The sequence below is a fragment of the Hermetia illucens genome, chromosome 4 (assembly GCF_905115235.1).
Source record: "Hermetia illucens chromosome 4, iHerIll2.2.curated.20191125, whole genome shotgun sequence".
Classification (NCBI taxonomy): domain Eukaryota; kingdom Metazoa; phylum Arthropoda; class Insecta; order Diptera; family Stratiomyidae; genus Hermetia; species Hermetia illucens.
The window spans coordinates 49807443-49826425 of record NC_051852.1 but is presented as its reverse complement, the minus strand read 5'-3'; positions in this window follow the sequence as shown (position 1 = coordinate 49826425).

Below are 18983 nucleotides of genomic sequence, written 5' to 3'. Positions count from 1 at the left end.
TGCAGTTTCTCGTACGAGAGTTAATGCCCCTCTTCATTAACGAGAAATATTTTACGGTAACTAGCCGATTCGTTGCCCGGATACCTGCGTGTGCTAGATCGAAAACGGCGTGGAATACTTCCTTTGCTGGAATGGCCTTGGCTCCGAAGCTGACCTATGCGACTTGTGGCAAAGCGTCACCCACAACAGAAGTGTGCTCACTAATAAAGCTCAGATGCCGAAATTGGCAAGGGGACGCTTTGTCGGGCTTCTGTTTCCGGTCCGTGAATACTGTGAACGGCCTGTCTTCAAATGATTAAAGGAAGGATTTAATTGGAGATACGTAGCTAATAACTCATTATCGTTGGTGCTGTAGTTTCGTTAAACGGACTTCAGTTGCTTGGAAAAGAGGCTCAACGGTTACCAAGTTTAGTTCACCTTTTGGTGAAGGGCAGCACCTACGGCGGAGTATGGGGCATCGACAAATACGGCTAGGAGTGCATCCTGCTAAGCGATTGCCAGAAGCTTAGCTGCTACTTGGTGATCTCAAACCACTGATCAGCCCCTGAGGACGGGAATCTTTGGTCTTCGGCTCAGACAGGTAAGCGTTATTGACGATATACAAACCACTTCATGGGCTAAGTGAAGGATTCATAGTACAGAGTGGATGAATCTGTGAAAAGTTTATGCCACAACATCATCATCATCAACGGCGCAACAACCGGTATCCGGTCCAGGCCTGCTTTAATAAGGAACTCCAGGCATCCCGGTTTTGCGCCCAGGTCCACTTATTCGATATCTCTAAAAGCTGTCTGGCGTCCTGACCTACGCCATCGCTCCATCTTAGGCACGGTCTGCCTCGTCTTCTTTTTCCACCATAGATATTACCCTTATAAACTTTCCGGGCTGGATCATCCTCATCCATACGGATTACGTCACCGTAACCTATTGAGCCGGATTTTATTCACAACCTGACGATCATAGTATCGCTCATAGATTTCGTCGTTATGTAGGCTATGGAATAGTCCATCCTCATGTAGGAGGCCAGAAGTTCTTCGTAAGATTCTTCTCTCAAACGCGGCCAATATGAGGACTGGCAAGATCATTGTCTTATACAGTAAGAGCTTTGACCCTATGGTGAGACGTTTCGAGCGGAACAGTTTTTGTAAGCTGAAATAGTCTTTATTAGCTTCCAACAACCGTGTGCGGATTTCATCATCGTTATCGGCTGTGATTTTCGACCCTAGATAGGAGAAAGTATCAACAGTCTCAAAGTTGTATTTGTATTCCTATCCTTATTCTTCCTGTTTGACCAGTGCGGTTTGATGTTGTTGGCTGGTTCATTTTCGACGTTGCCACCATATATTTTGTCTTGCCTTTATCGATGTGCAGCCCAAGATCTCGCGCCGCCTGCACGATTTGGATGAAGGCAGTTTGTACATCTCGGGTCATTCTTCCCATGATATCGATATCGTCAGCATAGACTAGTAGTTGACTGGTACTCAGCAATGTGATACCTCTATAATTGCTGCACTGCGTGATATTTCCCTTTTTATGTATGAGACAAATAATGCCTCTTTGCCAGTCGTCAGGCATTGATTCGCTGTCTAATACCTTGAGCACAAGTTGATGAACCACTTGGTGTAATTGGTCGCCTCCATATTTAACCAATTCGGCTGGAATTTTATCGGCTCCTGGTGACTTATGATTTTTAAGCCGATGAATTGCACGGACTGTTTCTTCTATACTTGGTGGTGGCAGTATTTCTCCGTCCTCTTCAGTTGGCGGGACCTCCAACTCGCTGATGTTCTGGTTGTTCAGTAGTTCATCAAAGTACTCAACCCATCGCTCCAATATGCCCATTCTGTCGGAAATCAGCTTCCCTCTTTGTCTGGGCAGAATGAACATCGAGGTGTGTAAAGCTGCTGACTTGTTGGTAAAACTTGTGCGCCTGGTGGAGTTGCTCCCTGTACTTTCCAAGTTCACAGGCCTGCTGGTTCTCCCAGGCATCCTTTTACCATCTGTGAAGTCGCTTCTCCGCTCGCCGGTGTTCGTGATAAGTCTCCGCGCGTGCCCGCGTCCTTTGAGAATGCAGCATTACTCAGTATGCAGCATTCTTCCGTTTCGTTGCTAGCTTACATTCATCGTCAAACCAGCCGTTTCGACTCTCTTTGCGGCTGGGGCCAAGTGTGTTTGTGGCCGTATTTATGATAACGTTCTTCAGGTGATTGTGAAGATCATTTGTTTTTGCTTCGTCTCCAGGATCTCTGTTGACTGCGGCTATTGCGGCACCCATTTCCCTCCTATAGGTTTTGCGGAGGGCTCTGTTGTGGATGGCTTCAGTGTTAACTCTCACCTGATTATCAGAGGGAATTCTGTGTTGTTATTCAAGCTCTGAGCACCATGCCAACGAGATAGTGATCCGAGTCTATATTGGTTCTGACATTCATCAAGGCTGAGAGGTGGTAGCGTTTAATCAGGACGTGGTCAATGTCGTTGAAGGTGGTCCCGTCTGGAGAGGCCCACGTATGTGTGTGGACCGCTTTTCGCGCAAACCAGGTACTTCCAACAACCATTTCGTGTGACACTATTAATTGAATTATCCGCAGTAAGTTATCATTTGCATTTTAAGTTATGGGATCCAACGTATCGCCTGAATACGGGCTCCTTCCCTACTTGGCTGTTAAAATCCCCAAGTATGACTTTGTTATCATATCTGGGACAGGCTTCGAAGGTTCGTTCTACTGCCTCGTAGAAGGTATCCTTAGCCGACTTTGCAGTCTCCGCTGTAGGGGCATGAACGTTAATGAGGCTTATATTTCTAAATTTGCATCGCAAGCGCAGAGTGTATAGCCGTTCGCTTATGTTTTCAAAGTCGATAACAGCTGAAACCCTGACTGACTAAGAAACCTACTCCGAGCACATGGTTTACTTGATGGCCCCTATAATATATGGTGTAGTAGCTCTTCTCCAGGAACCCGGTCCCTGTCCAACGCACCTCCTGTAATGCTGTTACATCAGCCCTCTATTGGGGTATAGGCTAGCTGCTTGGCATCTTCATCTCTGTACAGGGAGCGCACGTTCCATGAGAAAATGCGCAAATCGTTATTCCTTTGTCGTTGCCGGGTTCGTTGTTGTATTATCCGTCGCAACTTTGGTTTTCCGTGTAGGGTTGTCAACCCTACCCAACCCCCAACCGGGAGGACCAGTTGATACAGTTTGTTCCGTTTTTAGGCGCGGAAGACTCGCCTTCATCCTTCTCCGTCTGCAGCTTTTCGTTAAGAAAGAGCTCCCAGCGGTCACCATGTGGAGGTGGAGATAGGGTTTGGTAGTAGAGCTGTTGGTGTTGGTTCAACAAGCGTTTCCCAGGTTTTATGCTCCATCGTGGGTACCAATCGATGTTTCGCCCTGGGACCTATACTAGCCTGTCTACTACTGTCACAACGCACAGTCAAAATCGCATCCTAGTGAACTTGCCGCTTTCGGAGTGTCTTCGGGAACTACAAACATTTTGCGATATGCCTTGACCAAGTCCAAGGTCGGGAAAATAGTCTGTGATGGAGTGCGCAAAATCGTGGATAAGTGATATCGATCTGGAATCATTTGGGTATTTGGTCGTTGTAATCGCTACAATGAGTTTAGGGAGCATGTAAAGCGGCCAAAACCAACATCTGTCTAAAGACCTGCAACTACCCTTTTTAAGAAGTTCTTCAAACTCTTCCCGCATGTAGATTGAGGTTTTTCCTAACTCCCTAAAGGAAGTAGTAGAGAGAGATTTGTTATACATATTAATCCGCTAGCTGCGTGGCACAAAAAGTCTGGCCCTAAGATAAAAGTGCCGGCATCCACTATAAACAAGTCGGGAAACCAGAAGCTGGGCACTTCAGGTATGAAAGGTTTTGTGTATTTGTTTTATAAATACATTTGAATGTGCATTTATGTCATTGATACCTAGCACGTAATGTATGCATATATTATGTAAGAATATGCACATTCAGGTGATACTGACATTCAAAGTCTTGAATTTGCAAAGAAGCGACCACTTTGACCTATTACGTTTGTTAATAAGAGTGCGGTTTCCACCAAACTTGGTACCCTACACTGTTTCAAAATTTCATGATGCTAGAATGAACTTAAGGGGGGTTTTGCAGCCAAATTACTGAAAATTATAGTAATATATTATTATTGACTTCATTTGAACAGATATCGGTATGGAGGGTATTTCGGAGCCTATTGATCATATAGTGGTAACCTCTTGATTTCTTTCGCATATTTCGGTTGGGTAGTTTCTGAAAATGGATCCGTTAAAGAAAGGATCACTTTCGACCCCTCGCACTCCCCACTTTTCCAACAAATGTCAAATCTAAGACCGGCTACGGAAAGTACTACCGAGACCTTTCATTTGATACCCCACATGACAACATTTAGTGGAAAAAAATCTACACACGCCTACGCCTTCAATTCCGCTAGATGGAGCAAGATACTTGAGTCCCTAATCAACTTCGGCGTGGCGAAGTACTTGGTGCGCATCGACGCCGACTTCCTAATCGAGATGGTTTTGTGCTGCGAATCAGATGAAACTATACCAAACGACATGCATAGTTCCGCAAAGGTCTGTCCTCGGACACTGGACCTTCTTACTAGTGTGGCGTCCATTGGTTTCGCGGACGATATTGGTGTGACGGTTGTTGCACGCCTTCTCGAAGAAGTCGAGCTTAATGCAAATGAAGCAGTCTATGAGATTAAATCCTGCATTAACTTGATGCGAACTTAGGACCCCACAATTCTCAAAAAAAATATTTTCAGCTCTGGCCAAGCTGTGGCCAATAAGGCGGATTTGCCCTCAATATAATTCGTAGTCATGTCGTGTTCTACGAATTATATAAAGGAGCACTCAACAGCCCTGGTAAGAAACCGTAAAGCCGTCATCGCCTCACATTTTTATTAAATCCTGGTTAGAGAATGCTGGTCTACAGCTCGCAGAGCATAACACGGAAGTAGTACTTATTACCAAGCGGAGAAAATGCACTTCCATGAAGATCAAAGTTGAAACGCAAACAATTCATTCCAAACCTGCGCTTAAGTACTTAGGCGTAATGATTGACCAGAGGTTAAACTTCAGATTGCATGTGGAAGGTGCAGCAACCAAGGCATACAACATCGGAGCGCTGGTTGCGATAATGCTACCAAATATAGGTAGCCCCAGGCCGAGCCGCCGACTCCTTATTTCCAAGGTGGTCAGTTCGATCCTACTGTATGCAGCCCCAGTACACAGATACACTGAAAAATATAGCAAATAAGAGAAAGATTTGAGTTGCGTATCACACAAGTGTAATCCGAACATATTGCGCTTACAGAACAATATCCAATAAAGCAGCTTGCGTGATACCAGGCCCCGATTAAAATTCTGACGAAAGAAAGACAACGACTTTATGATCGAGCGTATCTCGCCGGAGAATCTCCTGCCCGTCGGCGACAGTTCGCACGAACTGAAACTGTCGCGGAATTGCAAGAAAAGTGGGATCGAGCGACCCCACGGCGAGCTAGGTTTCGACCTAACTCAATTCTTGAGCAGAGACGGAGGCTATCGAGCATATCTGTATCGATTTGGGCGTGATGATTCGCCATATTGCCCAAATATTGCAAAGGACGCAGGACACGTTGGGAGTTCCGCGAGGAGAGCGGAAGGAGCCTGCAGTAGCTTTTGAAGCTTTTGGAGACAGACAGTAAACCGATTTTAATAGGGTTTTATTTTCCACAAAACTTTAAAAAGAAACAAAATTCCAACTTCCTCATAGTCAATGAATATTTATTTACAACATTTGCCGCATTCTTCAGGGAAGCCGCTGGTTTCGCGGTGAAAAATTCTACATAAGAAACAGAAGGTTGGCAATGGAGAACCCCTGCCACTGTTTTTAGTATCCTATTCACAGAATTAAGAGGATTGAGAATGATCTACATTTCAAAGGCCTATTCCCTAAAATCTGGGCAAGGTATGTATATGACATATTCACTATTTTCCATAAAGACAGAATGAATGAGATGCTGGAGGTTCTGAACAAGGTACATCGGAACTTATGATTTACAATGGATATCGAAGACGATTGAGAACTCCCATTTGACCATTAGAGTGGAAAGGAGAATCTCTTTGGACATTTAAAGGAAGCCTACACGCATAACGAACGATTCTTTAAAGTTCGAACCACTTCCACCCACATGGAATGATTGTTCCCCGTGCGCCCCAGTGCAGAAAGATTTATAAAGGAGACGTAAAGAGGAAGAAGTGAAAAAGGGCTTTGATCTTTGAAAACCTCATGAAGAAAAATACGGAACTACAAGAAGTGCGGGCGCTGGCATTCTTCATCAGCTACATGGACGTGAATAGAAAAATAGGGACTGCACATTCTGCGGCTTCATTGAAGCTTAACAGAATAATAAAAAGGTTAAATATCAAGATGGTGCCATCAAGTAGAATGAACCAAATCAAAACCAGAGTAGGGTTCCTCAAAGACCGCCAACCGGAATATACAAAGAAACGTTTCCAGATCCTGAAAAGAGCTATATACGACAAACTGAAAGGTTGGTGTCGGTACGCTGGGGAGAGCACGCGAGAGTAGCCAGGAACGACCAAAAAGAGGAAAAAGAAGAGCGTAACGCTGAACTCGAGACAGCACGGCACATCATAGAGGAAGGACACAACATCATATGGGACAACGTATATGTCGGCGAAAAAGCTTGGCAGGTACAACATCTCACCGCCCCCTGTTTCACCAGAGATTCGTCGAGCGTTTCACGGAATAAGCATACGTAACTGTGCAGCGAGTTGCCGACTAGTGCTGCTTCATTACTCACAGCGACACAATCTCGCCATCATTAGGGAACGTGTTCGACTTGAGGTCATCACGGAAACTGGTGACCAATAGTCGATGAAGGCGGCATCAATAATACCACGCCGGACTGCGAACAACAGTTTTAGTACAAACCGTAGCACTATAATTCACCGTCCGGCTGAAGTCTCCGCTGAAGTTCAAGCGTGTATAGAATTTTCGGAGGTGGATCCCTGTGCATCGTCAGCAACTCCGAGAATTCTATCCCAAATCAATGATGAAATTGCGTTTCGACTGTATGATGATATGTCGATACTGCAACTACAATTACTTGTGTGCTGTGGTGCAGTTATTATAAAATTCTGGGCATATTAAACCAGAAACTTTCTATGGTGTGCAGTCGGTGGCGACGGTATGGCAAAAGTCACTTCAAACGTGTCCAGAATACAACGTACGCAAGGAACTAGCGCAATTTTTTCAAATCTCAACGAATTCCAGCAGAGTATCCAGAGAGTACAGTTTGCGGAAGTAAAAGTGTATTGGGGTAGAATTCGGGGGTTACCCACCCAGCATGCTCAGTGGATCACCGCCGAAGACGCCCGCTATACCACTACGCCGGACATGAATTTTGCGGATATTACCGAAGAGAAGGTTCGGCCAGCAAGAAACAACTCGAAGAACTGGACGGGTCCTAATCTGGTTCGGGTGCAGAATTTCTAGTATAAAAACTTTACCAGTATGCATGATCGTTTAGCATTAACTAGGTCATTAATCGACCTGAGGAATTTCCAGCCTTCCTCACTGCGAGAATCACCTACCTTATCCCTAAGGAGCACACGATGCAGAACCCCGCATCAGTTCTCTACAAATCCATAACGTCCATTATTAGTGGAAGGTCAAAGCACACCTCGAGACCAGTAACATTTTTTCCGAAGAACGAGCTCCCGAGACAAGCTACATAGTTATAGGACAGACAACTAGAAGCCGAAGGAATCTTTTTATCACTATAATATGTCGATTACACCAAGGCTTTTGACAGCGTCCGACACACCTAGCTAATCGATGTCTCACATTGATCTGTATCACATTGAACCCAAACAGTTAAAGTTTTTGGAGACAGTCATGGAAGGATGGCACCACCTTATCGGTGCAATTATCTAAAGGTACCACCACCTCAAAGACATCTTCCAAGGGGATTCATTGAATCTCCTTTGGTTCTGCATGGCACTGAACCCCGTTTTGTGTCTACTGAATGATGCTAAATAGAGTACGGCTCACGTGCTAAGTGAAAGCTGATACACTTCGATGACATCGAAGTATACTGATGACTATCTTAGAAGTCTGTTGCGAATAGTAGATTTGAGCCGTAATATTTGGATGGAATTTGGATTAGATAAGTGTCGAGTCCAAGCCATCCGCAAAGGTTATCACGAGTCGCATGCTGGACATAACATTAGTGACCTCCAAATCCAAGCTATGACCGAGCGAGATTTCTACAAAGACCTAGGAACTCTGCAAGGAGCCCATGCTTGAATTGCTACTCTGAAGGATGTTCTGCTGTCCGAATTCTTGCGACGTGTGAAGCTGGTGTTGAAATCGCATCTGAAGGGGGGAAAAAAATTAAGCGTATATCATACAAGATACTCGCTTATGTATTCGGAATATTGCCGTGGACGAAGACCAACCTAGAAAACTTTCAACGGCGAATGCGAACTACTATACTCAAATTCCGAATACATCACCCAAACTCTGCCGTGTATCGGATGAACCTACTTCGTGACATTGAAGGCAAAGACGTGGTTGACGTTACGCTACATGCTTATTTTTACAGCAAAATGCAGACGAACCCCTTCAGTGCAACTGTTTGTAAGGCAAATTGTGGACTGACTCCACTTAACTTGAAGGAGCGATCTTTCAATCTTCTAAGCGACGTGAAGTAAGACTAAGACCGGATTGATGAAAGCAATGAACGGTAAACACGTGAATTGTCTCTGGCAGCCGTTTGTCGATCTCCATTTGTCGAACAAATGATTGTGTGCTGGGAAGCTCTTTGCTGAGACGGAGGGATTCACGTATGACATTCAGGACGGCGGGGTCGGCATACGAGCTAATAAACTCATCATGAAAGAGCGTGTAAAGAACGACCAGTACAGAATGTGTGGTTCGGCGTTAGAGACGTTAAACCATCTCATTTCTGGCTGCACTGTAATGCATCCCTCGAATAGGAATATTGAACGAAAATACGTGGAGAAGAAGGTGAGCTATGAGCCACTGGCTCGAGGAACCAAAGAAATTTGGCATCTTGAGGAAATTGTTGTATAATAGTTCCCATAATATTGTCAGCTATCGGTATACTATTTAAATCCCGCACGGCTTCCCTTGATGCCTTGGGACTCTCACACAGTCTGGTTAAAAACATACAGAAACTCACCACATGTTCGATATTACCGGAGATCTCGACAGATCGTCCCATTAATCTACCACCGGCCACCACACCAGCGCCCTTTTATCTATTAAGTATGTGGGATCGTCCGAGTCTAAATGCTTAGCACTTAGTACTAGTATTAGATAAAATCCGGCATGCGTCGAGATTGTGATAAATCGAAAATAAAAGGTAATAGTTAAAAGACAAAAGGTGCCTAAAGTAAAAAGTTGGTTGTGTACTGAAGAAGGCCGCAATTCGTATTCACAATACGTATATAAGAAGAAAAAATTAATCCTGTTTTTAGAACTAACTAGCTACAATCAAGAAACAACTAGTATTTTCTATTTAGCCAGAATAACCAGTCAGACGTCTTCATAGCGTTGGCTTAACTTATCGCCGGTCCCCTAACTCCTATCTTCATCCTTGATCTACTCGAGATTTGTTCCTCCTTGGGTCCCAGTTGAAGTTTCTTGAAAGCGTCCTCTTACTGTCATGCCATAGCCTCTACTAGCACGGTAAGATCAAGCAAACAGAAATCATAGAGGCTCCATTCAAATGCAGTCAGTTCCTATAGACTAGACTATCCAATGGGCGCGAACCGCACAACACCACCAATATGAGTATTTTTCTTCTTTTGCCATTGAGCAGTTTGGTGGTCGAGCCGGTGCACACACATGTAACGTTAAATAACCAACCAATTAACGCAACTTTCAACAACATACTGCTGCAGACCCAACCACTACTTTAATTATTAAATAGAATTATTATTTTTCTGTTAAAGCACCATGTCCTTAAAGAACTATTGCACCCCTTTTAATGGTTACAGTGTACCTATTGGTCATAGTATCTCAAGCAAGCCTGTAACCGTCAGGAACTTTAGTATGTTCCCCACTTCCAAATGTTTCAGCTTTGCATCTGGTATTAGGTGTTCTCTCAGATGCCTCGACCTGCTTTGCACAAGTGCCGGACACTGTTCCAGGACGTGTATAGAGGTTTCGTCACACTCTTCACAAAACCTGCTGGCAGTGTCCGTAGATATCCCTAGCTTCCCTAGGTGATAGTTCAGCCGACAATGACCAGTGAGAATTCCCACTATGATTCGGAGGTTCTTTTTGGTGAGGTTTAAGCAATGCTTTGTACGCATGGGTTCGTATCCCCCAATAAGCACACTGGACTGCTCCATCCCTGGTCTGCCCGTCCAATATAGTTCCCTGAACCGTTTCTCTTCGTTTCTTAGATTCATAGCCATGAAACCGTTTCCGATTCCACAAAAGGGGTTTGGCCCGTGTAAAGGCGTCCCTGCTCCCTTCTTAGCTAATTCGTCCGCTGCCTCGTTGCCTTCCAACCCAGCATGGCCTGGAACCCAAAGTATCCAGACCCTTTTGGACGAGCCGAATGTATTCAGTCTCTCAAGGCATTCACACACCAGGTTAGAGTTCACCTGGTTGGACCTAAGTGCCTTGATCGCTGCTTGACTATCGGTGAGAATAGCAATGTTCTGCCCCCTGTAGTTCCTTTGGGGATTAAAGGAGGCACATCTGTTTATGGCGTATATTTCCGTCTGGAATATGCTAGTATACCTGCCCATTAACTCGAAGTACATTTTCCTTGGACAAATGACACCGGCACCCACTTCCTCTACTGCGCGGGATCAGTCAATGTACCAAGTAATCAGTTACTGGTTTAAACCGTATGTCACAGCCAGCCAGAATCTGATTACCCTGTAAACATCTAGTGATCTAGTACCTCCTATCTAGTGCTGATCACAAATGTTGGAGTGTTCCCTAAGTTATATATTTCTAACTTGTTGCTAAGAATAAATTCAAGAAGGTACTCACCTTTTCGATTGGTGTCGCTGCTTCCCCAGACTTCGTGGAGCGCGTTGGCGTCACAGCCGAGGAGAAGTGGTAACGCCCTCTTCTCACAATACTTCACCAGTTTTGCGACTTGTTCCGGTGGAGTCCAGATTTCGTCTCCTGGGAAGTATTCCGATCCCACGACTGCCTCTCGAGTGCTCCTTTCCGCTTCCAATGAGACTTGGATAGCCACAAGGTCCCCGGTCAGGAACTCTGAAAGGAATATGTTTCAAATTACGCTCAAGAAATATACAAGCTCTTGGTTTTTCACAAGAGGAGTCCCAAATTCCCTGCATACTTCCTCCTTACAGACCGCGAATCTTCCCCCGGTACACCCAGGGCTCCTGGGCCAGCACTATTCCAATGTTCTGCTTGGAACTTGCCTTTGCAATTACCGCAGATGCAGCTTTCGCATGGTGGAGGTTTATCTGGGCTATCTTAGTGCTGGCTATTGGCTCCGTTATTGTTTGGAGCTCTTCTCCACTGTCGGAGTGTCACCCTCCTCCTCCGACATGGCGCTTTCCTGCGCGTCGCTGTCCACCCCGAGCCCTAGGAGTCCTAGGTCTAGGTCGTCCAGCTTCTGCTCTTCACTGGGCAGCAGGTCTATTTTCCTGGTTGATCCAGTTCTTTCCGCCTCTATGGCTTCCGCGACTTCTTCAGGGACCTCGGTAAGTTTTTCACCCGATGCCTCCTCCGAGGTCTCTTTCCTTGGTTTTTCCTTGTGCACATGCACGGGTATGTTGCCAAATCGGTAGTTGATATGACAACTCCGATGTTTAATTGCCTCCAGGGATCGGTCATCTACCCCGATCGTGAGGAGTTTACCCTTGCCCTCCACCTTGCTTCTGAAGACTCTCCATAGTCGAGTATGGAGATCTTCATTCTGAGCAATTAGGAGTCTCATAAGGTCTTCCGTTACTATTGCCGCGGCCTTTGGCAGAAAAACTGTCAGCATATGGGCTCCTGGTATATCTCCCCAGCACATGTTGACAGTTCTACCCCTTCCCAGCCTGGCAATTTAGGAACTATGGTTCTAATCCGCTATAAGGCCTGGTCGAAATTGTATCCCGGTGAACCCAAGTTTCGAAGTCCATCCCTTGCACATCTACCTGACGACAAGGTCCTCAATGGTTTCCTGCTCCTCATTAAATAGTAATAATGAAAAGTCCTTAACTCTGGAAAAAGAAGAGCTGGGTAGAACATCATCTGACTGGCAAGAAAGTACCACAGTTCCAATATGGAAAAAGAAAGGTAGTCCAGCAGAATATTCAAATTATCGTCCCATCCGATTACGATCCAATACCATGAAGATTTTTGAACGCATTCTTTACACACACTACGTGGTTACTCATGGAGAAACACCGTGAAAAGCATCGCCCTCTTTATATTGCATTTCTGGATCTGGAGAAAGTGTTTGACAGTGTGCCACACGAACGCATCTGGTATACGCTATGACAATACCTAGTGCCAGTTCATGGATTGGTTTAATTTGCTCTACTCCGATTCAAAAAGTAAAATTCTAAATATGCCGGGCATATCACTGCTTCGTGTTTCTGCCGGTGTTCATCTAGGAAGCGGCCTCTCACCACTCCTTTTTGTTCTTGTTATGGAAATTTATCGCAATGTTGTCCGTCCTGTCGCTCTCTATAGTTGTAAGTATTGGCCGGCTATAAGAGACAATGAACGGCGTCTTGTGGTAATGGAGACGAAGATGTTTGCGTTGCACTAGCTGCGTGACACTTTTTGATCACATCCGAAATGAGAATATCCCCCGTCGATAGGGAGTTGCACCAATCGTGGAAAAAATGCGAGAGAGGCGTCTTCGGTGGTACGGTTATGTCATTATTATTATTATTCTGTTAAAGGAAAGTCGCACCGCGTCCTTGAAGAACTATTGTGCCCCTTTTACTGGTTACAGTGTACCTGTTGATCATAGTATCTCAAGCAGGCCTGTAACCGTTAGGAACTTTAGTATGTTCCCCACTTCCAAATGTTTCAGCTTTGCATCTGGTATTAAGTGTTCTCCCAGATGTCTCGACCTACTTTGCAGAAGTGCCGGACACTGTCCCAGGACGTGCATGGAGGTTTCGTCCTCCTCCTCACAAAACCTGCAGGCAGTGTCCGTGGATATCCCTAGCTTCCCTAGGTGATAGTTCAGCCGACAATGACCAGTGAGAATTCCCACTATGATTCGGAGGTTCTTTTTGGTGAGGTTTAAGCAATGCTTTGTACGCATGGGTTCGTATCCCCCAATAAGCACACTGAACTGCTCCATCCCTGGTCTGCCCGTCCAATATAGTTCCCTGAACCGTTTCTCTTCGTTTCTTAGATTCACAGCCATGAAACCGTTTCCGATTTCACAAAAGGGTTCTGGCCCGTGTAAAGGCATCCCTGCTCCCTTCTTGGCTAGTTCATCCGCTGCCTCATTGCCTTCCAACCCAGCATGGCCTGGGACCCAAAGTATCCAGACCTTGTTGGACGAGCCGAGTGTATTCAGTCTCTCAAGGCATTCCCATACCAGCTTAGAGTTCACCTGGTTGGACCAAAGTGCCTTGATCGCTGCTTGTCTATCGGTGCGAATAGCTATGTTCTGCCCCCTGTAGTTCCTTTGTCATGTCATTCGCGCTAACGAAAATTCACTTGCTAAGATTGGTATGAACATCGAAGTCGATGGTAAACGACCAAAAGGCCGGCCGAAACAACGGTGGCAGGAGCGGGCATTTGATAGGGCCAAATGGCAAGGCCGATCACGACAAGCCGACCCGGTTAAGAACGGGACAAAATCTGAAGTAAAAAAAAGGGAGAATAGTCGTTACAAAATTTTAGTTAGGTACAAGGGTTGAAGTAATACATCAAATCCTTCCAAATAAAATAAAAACAAGTCGGAATACCGGAAGCTCGTGCTTCGGGTATAAAGGTTTTGTGTTGATCTTATCTAAGAAATTTCAACGCACATTTTTCTACCCGTATACAGCTACAAAACTACGAGACATACGTACATATTGTAGTTTGTTTGTTTAGCTGCCTATTTCCGAATACTGTACACATATATGCACGTATGGAAATTGATCGTCCCCATATTTCCGATTTACTTCTTATATCCATTTGAATTAGGCTCTACCCGCAAAGTTCATTAGCACGCATATACTATATACCTACATACACACATGTCTCGTTGGAATAATTGATATTCATATACAAATGATTAAAGAACTAAAACAAAATAATTCTTTTGCATCCAATTCATACGAACTTACTTCGTTGTGGTATTGACGAATTGATATGTGATGATGACGTCATGCAGGTTGCAGAGTGCACGAAATTCACAAAAAATTGTAAAGTTTTACCTTCTATAACTTTGCTAGTAGTAGTAGAATTTTCTTCAAACTTGACCAAATTGTGCATTATATTCTTCTTTATACGCATGACAAATTTTGTACTTCTGAGATGAACATAAGGGGGGTGCTGGGTAAATTTCTAAAATGTGGAAATATACTATTATTAACTTTATTTGTGCAGATATCGGAACCGGATATATTTTGAGGCCTAGATTTCATAGAGTTGCACTACTGAGATTTTTTTCAGATTTTTCGGTTGGATAGGTTCTGAGAACGAGACCTGTTACACTTTTTGGGGGTCATATTTTGAGCCCTCACTCCCCTATGTTTCACCCAATATCAAATATTGAACCAGTTTCGAAAAGTACTAATTGAGACCTTTCATTTGATATCCCACATGGCCACATTTTATGAAAAAAAATTTTGCACCCTCCTTTCACATGTATGGGGAGCCCCCCTTAAACTTAACACAAAGTGGCGTCAGTTGCTGCATGTAAAGGGAACGGCAGATCACATACTCCTACCAATTTTTGTGACAATCGGTTTAGCCGTTTCCGAATAAATCGGCTGTGACAGACAGACAGACAGACAGACAGACAGACAGACGGATAGACAGACAGACAGATTAATCGTTGACTGGAGCGGAAGTGTATTGCGAACGCTCGCAAATCAAGAAGCAAAAAAAGGCAAAGGAACACAGTGAAAGTTGTGAACTAAACTGCCCGAAGGTGAAAAGTGCGGGAGTAGTTAAAGGTGAAGTGAGATCGGTGGCGTTTCTTACGTGAAATTTATTTAAATAAGTTTTATCTTCCCTTTGTTCTCTTCTCCGCTGAACCGGTCATTTGAATTGCCGTTTATGAAATATATCGGCGGATGTTAGCTGGTAATGTCCAGTAACTAATATTGAAAAAGGACATACGGCGTCGAGGACAGACTAGTGGGGGCGCGCGTGCTCGCGGACCGAGCGGCCTTGGTTCAATCACGTATGGTGAATTTTTTTTTTCTATTTTTTCTTTAATATACAAAAAATAATAAAAAAATTGTTTTCAATTTAACCGAACCAACACGGCGGAACACTTAATGGTTAATGTTTGCTGATCGAAATAGGAACAGGTTGGAGTTTGGCTCTTCCCCTTTATTTATTTCTCTCGCTGAATGCTGAATTGGACATTCAAGGCGCTCGTACTGAATGCGAGTAGAAAGTGCAATTATTGTCTGGACTAATCCACATAAAGTGTAATTTTGAGGCAAGAGTGTGTAGCTTGCTGGCAGCACGCTTGCTTCGCGTTACTCGTGATCTGGGTCCATTCTCGTTTTGAACGCGGGAGGTTTTGCTTTTATATATTATACTATAACAAATAAATTTTTAAATTTCCAATTAAGCGGTTGGTGAGTGAAGCCCGAGTTCCATCCCCACTTAAAGCGGACAAGTTTTTATAAACTACACTATTATAATTTCACTTTTTTGAGTTAAATTACTGTAAGCAGTGGAGGAAGCGGAGGACTCCGGTGGGCTTCCCACTGGCAAAATGGCTAGTGGGGAGTCTCCACTGTTACCTTCTAGCGCGAGTGATCCTTTCAAGCGGAGTGCAAAATTAGTGCGATCACCAGCAGCGAATTCGACGGAAAAACGCATGTTGGGCCCTAAGAGTAGCAGCAGTGTAGTTACTGCTGAAGCCGAGGGTGACGCATTTACGAAGCTGGGATCGATGATTAATAATCTAATGGAGTACGTTAACCAACGCAATAATGTACACCACGCGATAAAGGATCAGATGCGTTCTATTAGGGCAACATATTTCAAGGCCAAAGAGGACGTGAAAGCACGGGCAGAAGCAACAGTGCCGATAAACCAACAAAAAGCGATGGTTGCCGTAGCAACCCAAACCACGCAGAAGACATCTCTTCCCAAAAAGCTCTTTAGCAAAGAACTCTTCCAAAGTGAAAAGGATATCTCGGAAATTCGGAACAAACGATTAAGAGACCCAAATGAAGAAGTGCTATCTCCCCAAAGAACAGCAAAAAGGAAAAAGGAGAAACAGATGCCGGTGCAACCTGGGAATGACGGAAGATTATCTGGGCATACGGAAAAGGCCACTAACAGCGCCGAAGACACGTGGACTAAGGTAGGACCTAAGAAGAAGCTGCAAAAAAGAGCCAGGCCGGACGCGCTGATAGTAACAAAAACCAGCGAGTTGACGTACGCGGAAATCCTACGCAAGGTTAAAGCAGATGCCTCCTTGACGGATCTGAGTGCAAATGTCACGCGGATAAGACGAACACAGAAAGGCGACCTGTTGTTCGAACTTAAAACCGGTGATGACGGAGGCGAAAACCTACGGAAGAAAATTGAAGCATCACTAGGTGAGGCTGCGGCGGTCAAAATGAGTAAGGATTCGGTGGTGATCGAATGCAAGAATTTGGATGAAGTCACCACAAAATCTGAGATCTGCGAGGCCTTGCAAACCCAATTGGGATTACAAACATTGAGCGAGTCTAATGTGCTACGACTTAGAAAAGCGTACGGTGACACGCAGATAGCGTCGATAAGTCTTCCTATTGAAGCAGCGAAAAAGGCGATTGCAGTGGGCAAGGTACGTAATGGATGGGTGGTCTGTCGGTTACGGGAACAGAGTCCAGTACATAAATGCTATAAGTGCTGGCAGGTTGGTCATATAGCGAAAGCTTGCACTAGCTCCCAAGACAGATCAAATCTGTGCCGCAAATGTGGAGAACAAGGCCATTTGGCAAAGGACTGCAACGGAATGCCCAAGTGCGTATTCTGTGTGGAAGCAAAAAGTAATGACAGCGCCCACATTGCAGGAAGCAGTAAATGCCCAGTGTTCAGAAAGGCGTTCATAAATAAAGCCAAATGAAGTTTATGCAACTCAGTCTGAATCACTGTCGAGCGGCCCAAGACCTACTTTCCCAAAGCGTATTCGAGAACAACGTCGACGTTGCGATTGTATCTGAACAATACGAAAATCTGCATAGCGGAGTATGGATAGCAGACAAAACCAGTAAGGCGGCGATATGGAGCTGCGGAAGCCAAGCTATAGTAGATGCGAAAAGACATCCAGAAGACGGGTTCACCCGTGCCAAGATTGGAGGGATATATATCTATAGCTGCTACGCAGCACCGAGCCTCACAATAGAGGAATTCACGTCATTGCTGGAGAAACTATCCTTCAATGCAAGTCGCTACAACCCCAAAGTAATAGCCGGCGACTTCAACGCATGGGCAGAAGAATGGGGTAGCAGAGAAACCAACGCAAGAGGACGAATATTGCTGGAGACATTCTCGCGCTTGAACGTGGTACTTGCCAACTCTGGGGGAGCCAACACATTCCGAAGGGGAGAATTGCAATCGGTGGTAGACCTCACCTTCGTCAGTGATACCTTAATCAGAGACTTGGAGTGGCGTGTCAGCGAGGAGTACACACACAGCGATCATCAGGCTATCATCTTTCAAACCTCGCAAAGGAATAATTTGAAGCCATTAACACGAATAACGATGAGCTGGGTAACTAAGAAATTCGACGCAGAAATGTTCAAGGAGGTACTTCTGGAAGATACATCGCTATCGGGAAGCGCACAAAACAAAGTTTCACAGGTCGTGGAAAAATTGCAGCGGGCATGCGATGCCGCTATGCCTCGACGTAGCACTTTCCGAAGACGAAATCCTAATTTTTGGTGGAATTCCGAAATTGAGGAATGCCGGAAAAAGTGTCTCAAAGCTAGGAGACGTTCCCAGCGCAGAAGAAACCGACCTGAGTTCGAGGAGCTACACGTGCAATATAAAGATGCGAGGAAAAAATTGCAAGTAGCTATCGCAAGGAGCAAATCCGAACATTTCAAGCGGATGTGTACTGAAGCTGATTCCGACCCATGGGGTGGCGCATATAGGTCAGTGATGTCATCACTAAAAGGCGAGCGCTCCCCACCGATTACTTGCCCAGAGTTGTTGCAGAATATAGTGAACACTCTATTCCCAGTGGATCTGAATGGTACAAGTTTGCCTGCAGTACAGTTAAATCCCGACGAAGTTCCGATAGTGGAAAATGAGGAGGTTCTAGACGCAGCAAAAAGATTGATTGAAAAAAAGACTCCAGGACCGGATGGAATCCCTAACATTGCCCTGAAGGTAGCCGCCAGGACAGCACCAGGTATGTTTGCCCAAGTTTTCACGGCATGCCTTAGGGAAGGAGAATTCCCCGAGCAATGGAAGGTACAGAAGCTAATACTCATTCCGAAGGCAGGTAAACCATTGGGTGACCCCTCCTCATATAGGCCGATATGTGTGGTCAATACCATTGGCAAATTTTTGAACGAGTAATATATAACAGACTGCTCGCTGTTGCGGAAAAGGAAGGAGGCCTTTCCGACAAACAACTCGGATTTCGTAAGGCAAAATCAACTGTCGACGCAATCAGCATGCTGACTGGCTTGGCTCAGGCTGCAATAGAAGAAGGAAAATGCTGTGCAGTAATAACCCTCGACGTAAAAAATGCGTTCAATAGTGCAAAATGGAATAAAATCATCGAGGCACTCGAAAAGA